The sequence below is a fragment of the Acomys russatus genome, chromosome 2, assembly GCF_903995435.1.
Source record: "Acomys russatus chromosome 2, mAcoRus1.1, whole genome shotgun sequence".
NCBI lineage: Eukaryota > Metazoa > Chordata > Mammalia > Rodentia > Muridae > Acomys > Acomys russatus.
This window is the reverse complement of record NC_067138.1, coordinates 7,629,992-7,642,935: the sequence shown is the minus strand read 5'-3', so window position 1 is coordinate 7,642,935 and position 12,944 is coordinate 7,629,992. Positions and strand designations below refer to the sequence as shown.

At 39.7% G+C, this 12,944-nt stretch overlaps 1 pseudogene; it reads right to left on the bottom strand.

Moving 5' to 3' along the window:
• Positions 1-10,407: 10,407 nt before the first annotated feature.
• LOC127205907 (galactose mutarotase-like) lies at positions 10,408-11,413 on the bottom strand (annotated as a pseudogene).
• Between the last annotated feature and the right edge of the window lie 1,531 nt (positions 11,414-12,944).

Sequence of the window (12,944 nt, the reverse complement as noted above, 5' to 3'; positions counted from 1 at the left end):
CTCAAGTGGATCTAACAGATGTCTACAGAACTTTTCACCCAAAGACAAAAGATCATATCTTCTTCTCAGCACTCATGGACCTTCTCTAAAATTGACCATATAGTAGGTTACAAAACAAGCCTTAACAGCTACAAGAAGATTGAAATACTACCTTGTACCCTATCAGACCACCACAGACTAAAACTGGACTTCAACAACAAGAGAAATAGCAAAAAGCCTACACACACATGAAAACTGAACAACTCTCCACTCAATGACAACCTGGTCAGGGAGGAATTAAAGAAATAAATTAAGGACTTCCTAAAAATCAATGAAAATGAAAGTACAACCTATCCCAATTTCTGGGACACATTGAAAGCAGTGCTAAGAGGAAAGTTCACTAAGTGCCTTCATAAAGAAGTCTAAAACATCTCATAAAAGCAACTTAAGAACACACCAGAAAGCCCTAGAAATAAAGAAGCAGAAACACCCAAGAAGAGTAAACAGCTAAAAATCATCAAACTCAGAGATGAGATCAATAAATTAGAAACAAAGAGAACAATTCAAAGAAACAACAAAACTAACAGTTGGTTCTTTGAGAAAATCAACAAGATAGACAAACTGTTAGCCAAACTAACTAAAAGGTAGAGAGACACTATCCACATGAACAAAATTAGAAACGAAAAGAGAGACATAACAACAGATACTGAAGAAATACAGAGAATTGTTATGTTTCACTTCAAAAGCATATATGCCACAAAATTTGAAAAATCTAAAGAAAATGGACAATTTTCTTGATGGATTCCACTTGCCAAACACAGTTGAATTAAGATCAGATAAACAAATTAAATAGTCATATTTCTCCTACAGAAATAGAAGCAGTCATCAAACGTCCCCCCCCCCCCCCCGCCAAAAAAAAAGCCTAGGGCCAGATCCTTAAATAGTGGCAGTTTGACTTTTTCCTTTCCAGTTTGTATCCTCTTGATCTCTTTTAGTTGTGCCATTGCTCTAGCTATGAGTTTAAGTACTATATTGAAAAGATATGGAGGGAATGGGCAGTCTTGTCTCTTATCCCTGATGTCAGTGGAATTGATTTAAGTTTCTCTCCATTTAGTTTGATGTTGGCCATAGGCTTACTCTATATTGCCTTTATTATGTTTAGGTATCCCTGCTCTCTCCAGGACTTTTAACATGAATGGGTGTTAGATTTTATCAAAAGCTTTTTTGGAATTTAAAGAGAGGATCATGTTGAGTTTTTCTTTTGATTTGTTTATATGATGAATTACACTGATGGTTTTCTGCATAATAAACCACCCCTGCATGCCTCCCATGAGGCCTACTTGGTTATTGAGAATGATATATTTTAATGGGTTCCAGGATTTGATTTGCCAGTATTTTATTGCATATTTTTTCATCAATGTTCATAAGAGAATTTGGTCTGAAATTCCCTTTCTTTGAGTCTTACTATGATTTAGGTATCAAGGTGACTGTGGCCTCACAGAATGAGTTTGATAGTGTTCCTTCTGATTCTATTTTGTGGAATAGCTTGAAGAGACTTGGTATTATGTTTTCTGAGGATCTGGTAGAATTCTGTGCTGAATCCATCTGGTCCTGGGATATTTTTGGTTGGGAGACTTTTATGACTGCCTCTATATATTTAAGTTTTATAGGACTGTTCAATTTGTTTACTTGATCTTGATTCAATTTTGGTAATTAGTAGCCATCAAGAAACTTGTCAATTTCATTTAGGTTTTCAAACTTTGTGGCATATAGGCTTTTGAAGTAAGACCTGATGCTTCTTGGATTTCCTCGGTTTCTGTTGTTATGTCTCCCTTTTCATTTCTGATTTTATTGTTGATTTAAAAACTCTCCCTCTGCCTTTTGGTTAGTTTGGCTAAGGGTTTTTCTATATTGTTGATGTTCTGAAGGAACCAGATCTTGGTTTTGTTGATTCTTTGAGTTGTTTTCTTTGTTTCTGAATTATTGATTTCAGCCCTGAGTTTGTTGATTTCCAGCTATCTACTCCTCTTGGGTGTGGCTGCTTCTTTTTGTTCTAGAGCTTTCAGGTGTGCTGTTAAGATGCTAGTATGGGATCTCTCTGGTTTCTTAATGAGGGAACTTAGTAGTATGAACTTTTCTCTTAGCACTGCTTTTATTGTGTCCCATAAGTTTAAGTATGTTGTGCCTTCAGTTTCATTGAATTCTAGGAAGTCTTTAATTTCTCTTTTTTTATTTTGTCCCTTACCCAGAGGTCATTGAATAGTGAGTTGCTCAGCTTTTATGAGTTTGTAGGTTTTCTGTTGTTGTTGAGTTCCAGTTTTAGTTCAAGGGATACAAGAAATTATTTTGATTTTCTTGATATCTGTTGGGTTTTGCTTTGTGATCAAGTATATGGTCAATTTTGGAGATAGTTCCATGAGGTGCTGAAAGGTGGTGTATTCTTTTGTGTTTGAGTGAAATGTTCTGTAGATATCAGTTAGGTCTATTTGCTTCATGATGTCTATTAGTTTCATTGTTTCTCATTTAGTTTCTGTCTTGATGATCAGTCTATTGGAGACAGTGGGGTGTTGAAGTCTCCCACTATTAATGTGTGGGTTTCAATGTGTGATTTAAGATTTAGCAACATTTCTTTCATGAATGTGGATGCTCCTGCATTTGAGGCATAGATGTTCAGAATTGAGACATCATCTTGGCCTATTTTTCCTTTAATGAGGATGAAGTGACCTTTCCCACTTCTTTTTATTAGTTTTAGTTGAAAGTCTTTTTTATCAGATACTAGAATGGATACTCCAGCTTGCTTCTTGGGTCCATTTGCTTCGAATACAGCTTTCTGGACATTTACTCTGAGGTACTGTCTATCTTTATTGCTGAGGTGTGTTTCCTGTATGCAGCAGAATGGTGGGTCCTGGTTTTGCATCCATTCTGTCAGCCTGTATCTTTTTACTGGTGAGTTGAAGCCATTGATGCTGAGAAATATTATTGACTAGTGGTTGTTAGTTCCTTTTATTTTGATGTTGGTAGTCTGTGTTTATTGTCTTTTGGATTTGTGGTTGTGGAGTTATTTCCTGTGTTTTCCTGGGTGTAGTTATCCTCCTTGATTTGGAGTTTTCCTTCTAGTACCTTCTGTAGGGCTGGATTTGTGGCTAGGTATTGATTAAGCTTTGGCTTTGTCATGGAATATCTTGTTTTCCTCATCTATGGTGATTGAAAGTTTTGCTTGCTATAGTAGTCTGGGTTGGCATCTGTGGTCTCTTAATGTATGCATGAGTTCTATCCAGGCCCTTTTAGCTTTCATAGCATCTGATGAGAAGTCAGGTGTAATTCTGATTGGTTTGCCTTTTATGTGACTTGACCTTTTTCTCTTGCAGCTTTTATATCCTTTCTTTGTTCTGTATATTTAATGTTTTGATTATTATGTGGCAGGAAGATTTTATTTTCTGGTCCAATCTATTTCAAGTTTTATAGGTTTCTTGTATGTTTACGGACATTTCTTTCTTTAGGTTGAGCACGTTTTCTTCTATAATTTTGTTGAAAATATTTTCTGGGCCTTGGAGCTTGGAGTCTTCTCCTATTTGTATTATTCTTAGATTTGTTCTTTTTATACTGTCACAGATTTCTTGGGTGTTTCATGTTATAAATTATTTTGTTTTAATGTTTTCTTTGATTGAAATATCCTTAACTTTGATCACATCTTTCACACTTGAGATTCTGTCTTCCATATCTTGTATTCGGTTGGTGTTGCTTATGTCCACAGTTCCTATTCTCTTTCCTATGTTTTTCAACTTTAATATTTCCTTAGCTTGTGTTTTATTTGTTGCTTCTAATTCCCTTTTTAGATCTTGAATAACTGTATTCATTTCTTCCTCCCCTATGACTGAATTTTTCTGTAGTTAATTATAGGTTTAATTCAATTCCTTCATTTGTCTGAATGTATTTTCCTGTATTTCTTTGAGTGACTTATTTCACTCTTTCAACACTTCTATCATTTTAATTATCTCCTATTTACAATCTTCTTTTTGTATGTCATGGGTGTTCATATCGCCATGGCTTGCTGTTTTATGATCACTGGTTTTCTGTAGTGTTACATGTCTCTGAGTTATGTTGCTAGTCTTCTTGAACCAACCTCTAGGTATCTGGTTGTCTCTTAATTTAGTTTGCCTGTCATTACTCCAATGCAGTTGCTGTCTGTGTCCTACATGGGTCAGGCAGGTTGGGAGCAAACAAAGAGAGCTACAAGCCAAAGGTTGTTTGCTAGGGCTCCCCAGAGGCCTCCTCACAGTGATGGACAGTGGGCGTTGGAACCTGCACCCAGCTCAGCTTGTCTGAGTTCCCTGTCTGTATCCCAGTTAGGTCAAGCAGGAGAAGATCAGGCTGTGAGAATTCCAAGCTCAAATCTGCTCATGTGCCCTACAGTCCTTTTGGAGATGTCAGGGCTCTGTCTATTGGCTCTGTATTCCAGATGGGCTAGGCCAGTAAGCAGATGGGGGTGGGAGCTGGAAGAGATCTAAGCCTAAATCTGCTTGGGTGCCCCACAGATCTTCTTGAGATGGCAGCAAATATGTGGGTTGTGGCCCATGACAAACTCAGCTCTGCCTATCTACTCTGTGTCCCAGATGAGCCAGGATGGTAAGCAACTGGGGCCTGAAAGGGATCAGAGAACAAAGCTGCTCCAGTGCCCCACAGGCCTTCTCAAAATGGTAGGGCTCTGCTCATCTGCTCTGTGTCCCAGATGGGCTAGGCAAGTAAGCATCTGGTGGGGCAAAGAGAGACCTGAACATAAAGCTGCTAATAGGATCACAGCTAATGGGGAGTGTGGCCAGTGTCTAGACTGTGTCACAGTCTCTGTGTCACAGATAGGCCAAGCTGTTAAGCAGCTGGGAGGCCCAAAGCTGCTCAAGGGATGGTAGCTAATGTGGAGTGCGGCCTGGGCATGTCTCTCCTCTGCCTGTCTGCTCCGTGTCCTAGGTGTAACAGACCACTAGGCTTCAGGTGAGTAGAGAGAGATCCAAGCCTGAGAGCTGCTCGCAGGATAGTAGCTAATATGGATTGTGGCCAGCATCCAGACTCAGCTCTGCCTGTTTGCTCTTTGTCACGGATGGGCCAGGCTGGTATGCAGCTGGGAGGCTGAGAGATATCAGAGCCCAAAGCTGCTCAGGTGCTCCACAGGCCTTCGTGAGATGGCAGGACTCTACTTATCTGCTCTGTGAACCTAGATGTGCTATGCTGGTAAGCAGCTGGTGGGCAGAGAGAGGGAGAGAGAGAGAGAGAGAGAGAGAGAGAGAGAGAGAGAGAGAGAGAGAGAGAGAGAGAGAGAGAAGAGAGATATCCAAGACCAAAGCTTCTTGGGTGCTCTGCAATATTTCTCAGGATGTCAGCTAATACGGATTGTGGCCAGTGCCAGGACTCAGCTCTGCCTGTCTGCTCTGTGTCCCAGGTCTAGTAATCAGCAGACAGGTGGAGATAGATTCAAGCCCGAAGCTTCCGTGGTGTCTCACAGTTCTTCTCAAGATGGCAGCTATCGTGAATTGTCCCCGGGACTTTTCTGAGTGTTAGCTGGGTGGCCAGGGTTCAGACCCACCTGTGCTTCACGCAATGTGGATCTCTCTCACTTGGGAATCAGCAGCATTGGTATTTTGTAGCTCTCAGTTTGGTCTTTCGGTCAGTGTGCGGTCCTGGTTGTCAGGATGATCAGAAGAGTGTGGGATTGGCACTGCCACCTTGGATCTCTAGTATTCTACATTAATGATCCTTGCATCTGACCAATGATATAAAAAGGAACCTCTCAGATCTTAATGTGGATTCCAATCCCCCCAGAGGTGTTGTTAAAGTGAAAGTTCGTTAGATCTTGGACAAGGCCCAAGGTTCATTCAAACCCACTCTTAGGTGATATTAAAAGATGCTGGGCTGTGTTTCATAGTGGCAAAGCCCCAGAGCCTCATATCAAAATCCAGACACTGAAATGCCATTTCCAGAGAGTTCCAACTTAGTTCAATAGAACTTAAAATCCCCACCCCGCCACAGTTGAGGAAAATGATGCTTGAAGTCACGTGATGGAAAATATCATAGTGGTTAATTTAGAAGTAGTTCAAAGACTACCTAGTCCCAGTCCAACATTCTTTCACGTATGTTGTAATTCTTCATCCCAGGTGTGGGAATCTTCTGTGTGTTATAGATGAGGATGCAGGTAGTGAGGCCAGTAGTGAGGGTTCTGTGGTAGTGAGGACTTCATGAGGGAATATCATAGTTTGTGGTTTCTGCTCTGAAAATTTCAGTAACTTTGTCTTTGAACTTGTGTTTGATCATTGAAATCCTAATCAGGGAGTACCAGGGAAGGGTTTGTAGTGTGAGTTTATACATGATCTTGCCTCCTGAAACCTCCTTATCTCCCCGGGTCACATGGTATCTGCTGTTGGTGCTTTCATCACCCTCCTGTGTACTGTAGGCTGCGTTAGTTAGATGTCCCCTCTTTATAGTACCTTTTGATGGATTAATTCTGCAAAGGGAACTCACACAGAAGATGCAGGAATTCTTTTCAAGGCTCTGATTCTCCTTAGGTTTTGTGGAGAAACTGCAGAAGCCTTCAAAATTTCCACTGTCGCCAGCTTTTCCACATGATGGTGCTGTTGGCTTCCATTTCTGATTTACTCCTGATGACTTGCTGCTGACTATGAGCCAACTGGCCTCATTAAGATGGCTGGTTGCCTGAAAATGGAAGTGCTTCTTTTCCTGTTAGGAATATACTGTCAAGGTGCTGCTTTGTGGAAGAAACAACAACCTTTCTTTTGCTATCAAAGGATGAGGAACATCCCTGGACTGCATCGAAAGGTTTCTTCTAATTTTTTTCTCTCTCTTATTTGGGAGCCTGATAATCTACCACATGGATGAGATTGGACAGGGGCATCTTTAGGAATATCTGTTCATCCGTGCCTTGAAGTTAAGTGGTGTGCTCCCAGTGAGGCTTATGTGCTAATCATTAGGACAACATGCATCCTCCACTAAAGGTAGGAGTCCAGAGAGTTTGTTAAGCAGAAGAATCCAGGACACGGCCATCAGGCTGCTTAGATGGACACATCCCCATTGGACAGGCTTTTATAATCCCCTTAACCAAATTGGTGTCCGTGTTTTAGTATGTAAAGATATTCATTTCTATTTTCTTTTTAAATGCAATCAGGTGATTTTTTTTTCAGTCACATCAGTATTCAAAAAAAAGAGAGTAAGGAAGTAGAGTAACTGGCCTGAGCACCATGAAGAAACACAGGTGACAAGAAGAAACTACTAGAGTTTTAAAACTGACCAGGCATGATATAGAGCATGTTTGATAGTTGGGGTCAGATCTTCTCTTGGAATAAATCACTAGACTAGTAAAGATCCATGTCTAAAGTGATTTATAGTAATTATAGTGTATCAAGACTGAGAACATTTCTAAGGATGATGAAAGGCCCCTACACTGTAAATGCTTTGTAATTTTTTTTAGTTGTACTCATTAACTACCTAATAAACTTTCAGTGATTTATGTTCTCTGTGAAGTATTTGTGTTGTGCAGCTATTTCCTGTAAATTGAAACATTTTCTCCCAAAGGAAGCCTATTCTCATCTCAGACCAAAAAGAATGCTAAAAGGCTGTGGGAGTAATTTAACTTCCCAAGTCCTAGGAAGTAAACAAATCTGACAAGTCTTAGGAAGTTCTTGAAACTTATAAGACACAAGCTCATTCCTAGAATTCTGTAAATACTAACTATTGATGATAAGAGGAGATTCTTCCAATGGTTGAGCTGCCTACAAATCCTGAGTATGTTTGGTAGTGGAGAAATCCCCTGGGAATATATCTGTGGGTAGAAATTCTTGTCCCAGAGAGGTAAGCCAGCACTCTATGGAATGTTGTAATTATTTTGACATTGTTTTCAGAACTGTACAATGTGTCCCAAACTGCAGCTGTTCCTTTAACTTATCACAAAGTTGTACGAAGGGCACCAAGATGGAAATTGTATCACTGATCAGTTGAATCCTGAGGGACTCTGACCTCCCAAACTAACTACAAATAACTACACTTCTAAGTGCAGAAATCTTCATCTACTTAAAACTCAGTAGGTTCCAGAATTGTCACAAAATACCATCCTTTTTTTCATTTTTTGTTTATGTGTCTGTAGATGGGCCTATATGAGTTTATTTGTGCCACATGTATATAGGTGCCCTCTGAAGCCACGAGAGTGTGTTGGATCCCCTGCAACTGGAGGTAGAGGTAGTTGTGAGTCACCTGATGAGGAAGCAGCAAGAGCAATTTGTCCTGTTGACCCTTGGAGTCATCTCTCCAGCTTTTAGATGTGGTCTTTACGAGGAGTGCAACGCACTCATAGGGCCTCACTCCTGCCATCGGGCTAAACCTTCACAACAGACACTCCCATGGACCACGATGAACCCCTGACCAGCTCCCAGTTGAACTCAGGTTTAGATATTATGATTTGTTTGTGGTGGAAATGATTTATACTACAGTTAAATACCTTGTGGAGAAGTTTTGTTTTTATCCTTTTCTTTTTGGAGACTGAGTTTCTCCATTTAGTCCAATCTGGCCACAAACCCATGATAGATTACTGAGTGCTTAGATTACTGTGAGCCACCAAGCCAGGCTAAAGTTATTTTGGAAACTGTCCATTAACTTTTATAAAATCATGCTTAACATGCAAAACACAATCAAAAGTTTTCTCACTTAATCAAGTTGACTTATTTTATGATAATGAATCATCTCTGGGTTCTTGCATAAACTATATTTTTCTTTTAAAATTACACTAAATTTTCCCTCTATTTTATGATTTTGTATCTTTTATTTGAAGATGAAAAATTTGCTTTTATTTCAACTGACTGTAGCACATAATAACATAAACTATATTCTTTGCAAAACAGCAGTCCAAGCCATCACCGATGGTGTAATAATTGCGGAAAAGAGGAGCCTGCAGGCATTTCATCTCAATGTAGCACTTACTTTTCTTGTGTAAAGTGTAATTCTTCAGGCACTACCGGTGTGAGATGCTCTCATCAGCTGCTGCTTCCTATTGCTACGCATTTTCCTACAACTTAGCCAGGCTTTTAGGTTAGCCTCAAAGTCAAGAAAATCTAAATTCTTTCTGGATATTTGGATCTTGTGGTTTAAGTCACACCATCTCGAAGATTAAAAAGATAGTTTAATTCACTCTAATGCTTCTAAAATAGTTATTTAAAAAGGTTTTTTTTTGAGACAGAGTCTCTTTGTGTAGCTCCTGGCTAGCTCTTTGCAAAGATTAAACAATGTGAATTCTTCACTGGTGTGATGTCATCTCTGTAGCTCCTAAAGTAGGTCCAAAAATCCTGCCTGTCCTTCAGCGACCCTGGGAGTGTTTAGGCAGACTCGGGTAAAGGCACAGAGGGGACTTGAATTATTATACTTTGAACTCAAATCCTGCTTAAAAGTGTTATACTAACCTCTTTAGGGTAGTTCAAGAGAAAAAAGGAGACAGAAAAACAATGAAAGAGCTCTAGCAAAGAAAGGAAGGCTTAAAAAATAGACAAGATATCTGACAGATGTATTTGTGAGGCAGGAACTATTGGGACATAAGAAGATGTTCTAACATTGTATTGAGTTTTGGGTGACTAGTCAGGTAGCAAACTGTCTCTGTCATCTTCTCATCTTGAAAGCTACTAACCTGCACTCCAGACATACTTAGGTAATCAAGTTTATTCCTTCTCAAGTCTCTGATGGGATTGAAGACCAGGTAGCTTAGTTTTACAATGAACCTCAGTTGTTTAGGGGTTAAGATACTTTTAGGTCTTGATAGATGTTTTAAGTTGATAATGACAAGCTGTGATGGAGATTGATTTACATTCAGAATTTTAGATGCACCAAGATAAGAAAGATTTTTTCTTCAAGGTTGTCAAATACAAACAGCCAAAACACTAAGGATGTAGCATTTATATAATTCCTAATTGTGTCGTGGTTCTTCTTGCCATAGGTAGTCTCTGTGTGTGTGTGTGTGTGTGTGTGTGTGTGTGTAATAATATAAAAGTATATGTAAAAATGTTTAATTAATAAAAACAAACAAACAAACAAACAAAAACAAAACAAAATGAAAATAGACATGATGGAGTCAGGGTGGAGCTATGGAGCCTATATAGTGGGAGAGTCCCGAGGATGCTTCTTCACTAGGGTCAGACCCTCCGATGGGGCATTGGCAATAGCATTAATTCGTCCTCAGAACTAGACAGAGAACAGAGCTGGCCATTAGACATGGCCTGAAGCTACTTGTTGGAAAAGTAAATCAGTGTTCAACCTGACTATTACGGCAGCTACAGTTTATGCGGCTTAACAGGAGCGGCTGGGCCATTTTAAAGCTTCTAAGGCTCACCTGGATAGAAAGTAGGCTAGTGGGGAGCCAGCCTAGCCACGAACCAGGTCACATCTTTAGTCTTCTTTACCATACAGAGAACTTGAACCAAATGCTATTGTGCTTTTTCCTTTCCTGACCCTAGCAGCACCAGAAGGGGTTGGGCTGATTACATCAGGCCAGTTCTTGGACGCCAGGAGAAGCCAGAGTGCTTGGGAGAGAATGATGCACTCGTGCCCCCCAGAGTGCGATCCAGGAAGTTGCTTGTGTAAAATTGGAGGCCAGGTTGTGTGGTTTATACTTGATGTACCCTTTCCACAAAAATGCTTTTCTTCTCAACCCTTCAGACAGATATTGTGGTCAAAACCAGGGATGTAAAATCCTGCGGGTGTTTTCCAAGCTCCATTGGATTTCTCACGTCAATTGCCCTTCCTTCCACTCGAGCAATGACTCTTGTAGGAATCAGAGTTTCATAACAGGCAAATACACCTCTGCTAAAATGGCGACTTTGCGGTCAAACATACCTGGGGAGCCCTGTCCTGATAGGTTGAAATAAGAATGGGTGGCTGGTCAGATTTACCAGTGTGGTCTGTATTACTTGTGCTCTGTAGTGGGTTGCAGGCTCCCTACCATCCACGGTTTATGTTACCCAGATGTTCAACTCTTTAGGGTAGCCTTCCTTACCATCTGGTCTGACTCAAGAGAACTGGACATCATTGGACAACACTTGGGGGTGAGAGGACCTTATCAAACCCTCTGAGTCCTCCATGGAGACTGTTGGGATCTCTGTTAACGGGCTGGTCCTACTCCTTCCAGGCACTGAGAACCTTCCTTCGGCAATTTGATTGGCTACCCTCCCAACCACTGCTATAAAGTAGGGCTGCTTCTGGAGGTCAGCTGCCCTCATGTCTGAGGCTTTCCCCTGCCTGTCTCTGACCTGGAGAGCTGAGATCATGCAGGCTCAGGAGCTGATGTCCACACTCCCCTCATCTGACTGAAGATGCTCCACTGTCCCCCGGGTCCCCAGGGTAGCTCTCCAAACAGGGTTCTGGTAGCCAAAACCAAAGGCAAAGTTTTGGACATTGCAGTTACTTTCTGTAGTTCAAACTCCGGCCTTAATCACATTTCGACTTTTGTATCTTTTAAAAAGCAATTATCTACGTTTTAAAAAGCAGGTTCTGTCATTAGGTTACTTTCATGAATCTGTGTAGTAATAACTTCTGCATTGTCTTTCTGTATCTGTGCATTCGTAAGAATTGGTTTATTTTAAATGGTAGAGATAAAGATCATGTGTGTGTGTGTGTGTGTGTGTGTGTGTGTGTGTGTGTGTATGCACCTGTGCGTGTGTACTGGTGTGCCTGCGGTCTTTCTATTTTTTACAAGTCAATCTTAGTAAATATTTTTGTCATCACTTAGAAATGTGTTAACATAACGCTTGTGATGTTTCTAGTACATTCGTAGCTTTTTACATCTGTATCCTGGTGTTCTTTCTGTTTTCTAACCTTGTATTTCTTTTGTCAGGCAGGCACATAATAACATTTTATTTCACTGGACTTCATAATTTGTTCTTTCTCTCCCAGGTCTCCTTCTGTTTATCTTGTTGTTCTTTTTATTAATTTCCTGAAATGAGTGCTACTTAGTCTATTATTTTGTATTGATTTATTAGTATTTAATCATTTTCACTTTCTGTTCTACATACCTTTCATTATTTTTAATTGTGGTTATGTGCACTTGTATGCAGTAGGTGCCTGTGGAGGCCTGATACATCTTGTGAGTGGCCCAGTGTGGGTTGTGGAAAATGAACGTGAGTCCTCTTTCGAGCAGCACATGCTCTTAGCTGCTTCACCATCCTCTCTCCAGGTCTTGTGTCTATATAACCTTGAATTTTCTCTTTGATGCCTGTATATTGGAGGCTGTTTATCTGGGGAACAATATATGTAAAATGATTTAGTTATTACTAGCAACTATGAACTACAAAATTCTTCCATTTAGAATTTAATGCTTTCTCTTCTGATACATGGTTTTACTTTATAAATGACATAATAAAAGTAGATACTACATATGAGTGAGCATATGTATTCTCTTATGTATTTGTATATATACATATATACAGAGTTTCTCAAATGTTATTTTTTCACTGTTACTTTACTTTATTTCGAGCTTTAAGCCTTGATAATTTCATTATATTTATGTTGTTATTTGATTGTAATACTTTTTTCTTATACTTCTAATTTATTTTCCATATATACACACATGCGTGTGTAACTATACATAACTATTTTATTAGTAGTATTGTGTTTTTATCGTTCTATGAATAAATTATGCCGGGTATAATTTTAAAGCATTCATTTTCATACCACTTTTAATATCTAAAATTTTCTGATAAAATATGAGCATTCTTGTCCTCCTAACATTCACATTTGCCTTTTCTGTTTTTTGTTGCCAATTGTTCCTCATCAGTTGGTCTGAGGAAGTTTCTTATGAGGAGCATGTTGCTCAGTTTTGTTGTTTTGTTTTTTAAACCCAATTTGACAGCTTCGCTCTTTTCACAGAAGGATTTGGGTTTTCAAACTGAACCAGAGAACAAAGAGGAGAAGGCCCTGCATATTCAAGC